Genomic DNA, 6,244 nt, shown 5'->3' with positions numbered 1-6,244 from the left:
TGTGTTCTACTCGTGCATATAAGATCAACACATAAAGCCTAGGCTCGGATGCCACTGTTGGGGAACGTAGTAATTTCAAAAAATTTCCTACGCACACGCAAGATCATGGTGATGCATAGCAATGAGAGGGGAGAGTGTTGTCCACGTACCCTCGTAGACCAAAAGCGGAAGCGTTATAACAATGCGGTTGATGTAGTCGTACGTCTTCATGGCCCGACCGATCAAGCACCGAAACTATGGCACCTCCGAGTTCTAGAACACGTTCAGCTCGATGACGATCCCCAGACTCCGATCCAGCAAAGTGTCGGGGAAGAGTTCCATCAGCACGACGGTGTGGTGACGATCTTGATGTTCTACCGTCGCAGGGCTTCGCCTAAGCACTGCTACAATATTATTGAGGATTATGGTGGAGGGGGGCACCGCACACGGCTAAGAGATCTCAAGGATCAATTGTTGTGTCTAGAGGTGCCCCCCTGCCCCCGTATATAAAGGAGCAAGGGGGAGGGGCGGCCGGCCATGATGAGGCGCGCCAGGGAGGAGTCCTACTCCTACCGGGAGTAGGACTCCCTCCTTTTCCTTGTCCAAGTAGGAGAGGGGGAAGGAAGGGAGAGAGGAGAGGAAGGAAATGCGGGGCGCCGCCCCTCCCTCCTTGTCCAATTCAGACTAGGGGGAGAGGGGGCGCACGGCCTGCCCTGGCCACCCCTCCTCTTCTCCACTTTAGGCCCATGAGGCCCATTAACCCCCGGGGGGTTCCGGTAACCCCCCGGTACTCCGGTTTTATTCGAAACTTCCCCGAAACACTTCCGGTGTCCGAATATAGCCGTCCAATATATCAATCTTTATGTCTCGACCATTTTGAGACTCCTCGTTATGTCTGTGATCACATCCGGGACTTCGAACTAACTTCGGTACATCAAAACTAATAAACTCATAATATAACTGTCATCGAAACCTTAAGCGTGCGGACCCTACGAGTTCGAGAACAATGTAGACATGACCGAGACACGTCTCCGGTCAATAACCAATAGCGGAACCTGGATGCTCATATTGGCTCCCACATATTCTACGAAGATCTTTTATCGGTCAGACCGCATAACAACATACGTTGTTCCCTTTGTCATCGGTATGTTACTTGCCTGAGATTCGATTGTTGGTATCTCAATACCTAGTTCAATCTCGTTGCCGGCAAGTCTCTTTACTCGTTCTGTAATACATCATCTCGCAACTAAGTCATTAGTTATATTGCTTGCAAGGCTTAGGTGATGTGCATTACCAAGAGGGCCTAGAGATACCTCTCCGACAATCGGAGTGACAAATCCTAATCTCGAAATACGCCAACCCAACATGTACCTTTGGAGACACCTGTAGAGCACCTTTATAATCACCCAGTTACGTTGTGACGTTTGGTAGCACAGAAAGTGTTCCTCCGGCAAACGGGAGTTGCATAATCTCATAGTCATAGGAACATGTATAAGTTATGAAGAAAGCAATAGCAACAAACTAAACGATCGGGTGCTAAGCTAATGGAATGGGTCATGTCAATCACATCATTCTCCTAATAATGTGATCTCGTTAATCAAATGACAACACATGTCTATGGTTAGGAAACATAACCATCTTTGATTAATGAGCTAGTCAAGTAGAGGCATACTAGTGACGTTTAGTTTGTCTATGTATTCACACAAGTATTATGTTTCCGGATAATACAATTTTAGCATGAATAATAAACATTTATCATGATATAAGGAAATAAAATAATAACATTATTATTGCCTCTAGGGCATATTTCCTTCCGTTGCATCATATACAACTCTTCTTTAAGATATCCATTAAGGAATGCAGTTTTGACATCCATTTGCCAAATTTCATAATCATAAAATGCGGCAATTGCTAACATGATTCGGACAGACTTAAGCATCACTACAGGTGAGAAGGTCTCATCGTGGTCAACTCCTCGAGCTTTGTAGACAGTAACATTACCGTCAGCGTCAGTCTTCTTCTTGAAGATCCATTTATTCTCTATGGCTTACCGATCATCAGGCAAGTCAACCAAATTCCACACTTTGTTCTCATACATGGATCCCATCTCAGATTTCATGGCCTCAAGCCATTTCGAGGAATCAGGGCTAATCATCGCTACCTCATAGTTCGTAGGTTCGTCATGGTCAAGTAACATGACCTCCAGAATAGGATTACCGTACCACTCTGGTGCAGACCTTACTCTGGTTGACCTACAAGGTTTGGTAGTAACTTGATCAGAAGTTTCATGATCATTATCATTAGCTTCCTCACTGATTGGTGTAGGAATCACTAGAACTGATTTCTGTGATGAACTACTTTCCAATAAGGGAGCAGGTACAATTACCTCATCAAGTTCTACTTTCCTCCCACTCACTTCTTCAGAGAGAAACTCCTTCTCTAGAAAGGATCCATTCTTAGCAATGAATATTTTGCCTTCGGATCTGTGATAGAAGGTGTACCCAACTATTTCCTTTGGGTATCCTATGAAGACACATTTCTCCGATTTGGGTTCGAGCTTATTAGGTTGAAACTTTTTCACATAAGCATCGCAGCCCCAAACTTTAAGAAACGACAACTTGGGTTTCTTGCCAAACCACAGTTCATATGGTGTCGTCTCAACAAATTTAGATGGTGCCCTATTCAATGTGAATGCAACCGTCTCTAAAGCATAACCTCAAAATAATAACGATAAATCACTAGAGACATCATAGATCACACCATATCTAATAAAGTGCGGTTACGATGTTTGGACACACCATTACGTTGTGGTGTTCTAGGTGGTGTGAGTTGGGAAACCATTCCACATTATTTTAAATGAAGACCAAACTCATAACTCAAATATTCGCCTCCATGATCAGATCGTAGAAACTTTATTTTCTTGTTACAATGATTTTCCACTTAACTCTGAAATTCTTTAAACTTTTCAAATGTTTCAGACTTATGTTTCATCAAGTAGATATACCCATATCTGCTCAAATCTTCTGTGAAGGTCAGAAAATAACAATACCCGCCACGAGCCTCAACACTCATCGGACCGCATACATCAGTATGTATTATTTCCAATAAGTTAGTTGCTCGCTGCATTATTCCGGAGAACGGAGTCTTAGTCATCTTGCCCATGAGGCATGGTTCACAAGCATCAAGTGATTCATAATCAAGTGATTCCAAAAGCCCATCAGCATGGAGTTTCTTCATGCGTTTTACACCAATACGACCTAAACGACAGTGCCACAAATAAGTTGCACTATCATTATTAAACTTGTATCTTTTGGCTTCAATATTATGAATATGTGTATCACTACTATCGAGATTCAACAAAAATAGATCACTCGTCAAGGGTGCATGACCATAAAAGATATTGCTCATATAAATAGAACAACCATTATTCTCTGATTTAAATGAATAACCATCTCTTATCAAACAAGATCCAGATATAATGTTCATGCTTAACGCTGGCACCAAATAACAATTATCTAGGTCTAAAACTAATCCCGAAGGTAGATGTAGAGGTAGCGTGCCGACGGCGATCACATCGACTTTGGAACCATTTCACACGTGTATCGTCACCTCATGCTTAGCCAATCTTCGTTTAATTCGTAGCCCCTATTTCGAGTTGCAAATATGAGCAACAGAACCAATATCAAATACCCATGCGCTACTATGAGCATTAGTAAGGTACACATCAATAACATGTATATCAAATATACCTTTCACTTTTCCATCCTTCTTATCCGCCAAATACTTGGGCAGTTCCGCTTCCAGTGACCAGTCCCTTTGCAGTAGAAGCACTCAGTCTCAGGCTTAGGTCCAGACTTGAGCTTCTTCACTTGAGCAACAACTTGTTTGCCGTTCTTCTTGAAGTCCCCCTTCTTCCCTTTGCCCTTTTTCTTGAAACTGGTGGTCTTATTAACCATCAACACTTGATGCTCATTATTGATTTCTACCTCCGCAACCTTTAGCATTGCGAAGAGCTCGGGAATTGTCTTATCCATCCCTTGCATATTATAGTTCATCATGAAGCTTTTATAGCTTGGTGGCAATGATTGAAAAACTCTGTCAATGACACTATCATCAGGAATATTAACTCTCAGTTGAGTCAAGTGGTTGTGGTACCCAGACATTCTAAGTATATGTTCACTGACAGAACTATTCTCCTCCATCTTCCAGCTATAAAACTTATTGGAGACTTCATATCTCTCAATTCGGGCATTTGCTTGAAATATTAACTTCAACTCCTGGAACATCCCATATGCTCCATGATGTTCAAAACATCGTTGAAGTCCCGATTCTAAGCCGTACAACATGGCACACTGAACTATCGAGTAGTCATCAGCTTTGCTCTGCCAGACGTTCATAACATCTGGAGTTGCTCCTGCAGTTGGTTTTGCACCTAGCTAGCGGTGCTTCCAGGATGTAATTCTTCTATGCAGCAATGAGGATAATCCTCAAGTTACGGACCCAGTTCGTGTAATTGCTACCATCATCTTTCAACTTTGCTTTCTCTAGGAACGCATTAAAATTCAAGGGAACGGTAGCACGTGCCATTGATCTACAACAACATAGACATGCAAATACTATCATGTACTAAGTTCATGATAAATTAAAGTTCAATTAATCATATTACTTAAGAACTCCCACTTAGATAGACATCCCTCTAGTCATCTAAATGATCACGTGATCCATATCAACTAAACCATGTCTGATCATCACGTGAGATGGAGTAGTTTTCAATGGTGAACATCACTATGTTGATCATATCTACTATATGATTCACGTTCGACCTTTCTGTCTCAGTGTTCCGAGGCAATATATACATATGCTAGGCTCGTCAAGTTTAACCCGAGTATTCTGCACGTGCAAAACTGGCTTGCACCCGTTGTATGTGAACGTATAGCTTATCACACCCGATCATCACGTGGTGTCTCGGCACGATGAACTATAGCACGGTGCATACTCAGGGAGAACACTTATACCTTGAAATTTAGTGAGGGATCATCTTATAATGCTACCGCGGTACTAAGCAAAATAAGATGCATAAAGGATACACATCACATGCAATCAAAATAAGTGATATGATATGGCCATCATCATCTTGTGCTTTTTGATCTCCATCTCCAAAGCACCGTCATGATCACCATCATCACTGGCTTGACACCTTGATCTCTATCGTAGCATCATTATCGTCTCGCCAACTATTGCTTCTACGACTATCGCTACCGCTTATGATAAAGTAAAGCAATTACATGGCGATTGCATTTCATACAATAAAGCGACAACCATAAGGCTCTTGCCAGTTGCCGATAACTTTTACAAAACATGATCATCTCATACAACAATTTATATCTCATCACGCCTTGACCATATCACATCACAACATGCCCTGCAAAAACAAGTTAGACGTCCTCTTCTTTGTTGTTGCAAGTTTTACGTGGCTGATACGGGCTTCTAGCAAGAACCGTTCTTACCTATGCATCAAAACCACAACGATTTTTCATCAAGTGTGGTGTTTTAACCTTGAACAAGGATAGGGCGTAGTCAAACTCGATTCAACTAAAGTTGGGGAAACAAACACCCGCCAGCACCTGTGTGCAAAGCACGTCAGTAGAACCAGTCTCATGAACGCGATCATGTAATGTCGGTCCGGGATGCTTCATCCAACAATACCGCCGAATCAAAGTAAGACGTTGATGGTAAGCAGTATGACTATTATCGCCCACAACTCATTGTGTTCTACTCGTGCATATAACATCTACGCATAGACCTGGCTCGGATGCCACTGTTGGGGAATGCAGTATTTCAAAAAAATTCCCACGATCGTGCAAGATCTATCTAGGTTATGCATAGCAACGAGAGGGGAGAGTGTATCCAGGTACCCTCATAGCCTGAAAGCGGAAGCGTTTAGTAACACAATTGATGTAGTCGAACGTCTTCGCGATTCAACCGATCCAGGCACCGAACGTACGGCACCTCCGTGTTCAGCACACGTTCAGCTCGATGACGTCCCTCGAGCTCTAGATCCAGTTGAGGACGAGGGAGAGTTTCTTCAACACGATGGCGTGTTGACGGTGATGATGAAGTTACCAGCGCAGGGCTTCGCCTAAGCACTACAACGATATGACCGAGGTGTGTAACTGTGGAGGGGGGCACCACACACGGCTAAGAGAAGACTTGGTGTGTCTTTGGGGTGCCCCCTCCCACGTATATAAAGGGGGGGAGGAGAGGT

Source organism: Triticum dicoccoides, chromosome 1A (assembly GCF_002162155.2).
Source record: "Triticum dicoccoides isolate Atlit2015 ecotype Zavitan chromosome 1A, WEW_v2.0, whole genome shotgun sequence".
Lineage (NCBI taxonomy): Eukaryota > Viridiplantae > Streptophyta > Magnoliopsida > Poales > Poaceae > Triticum > Triticum dicoccoides.
The sequence above is the reverse complement of the archived record's forward strand: the minus strand, read 5'-3'. Positions refer to the sequence as shown.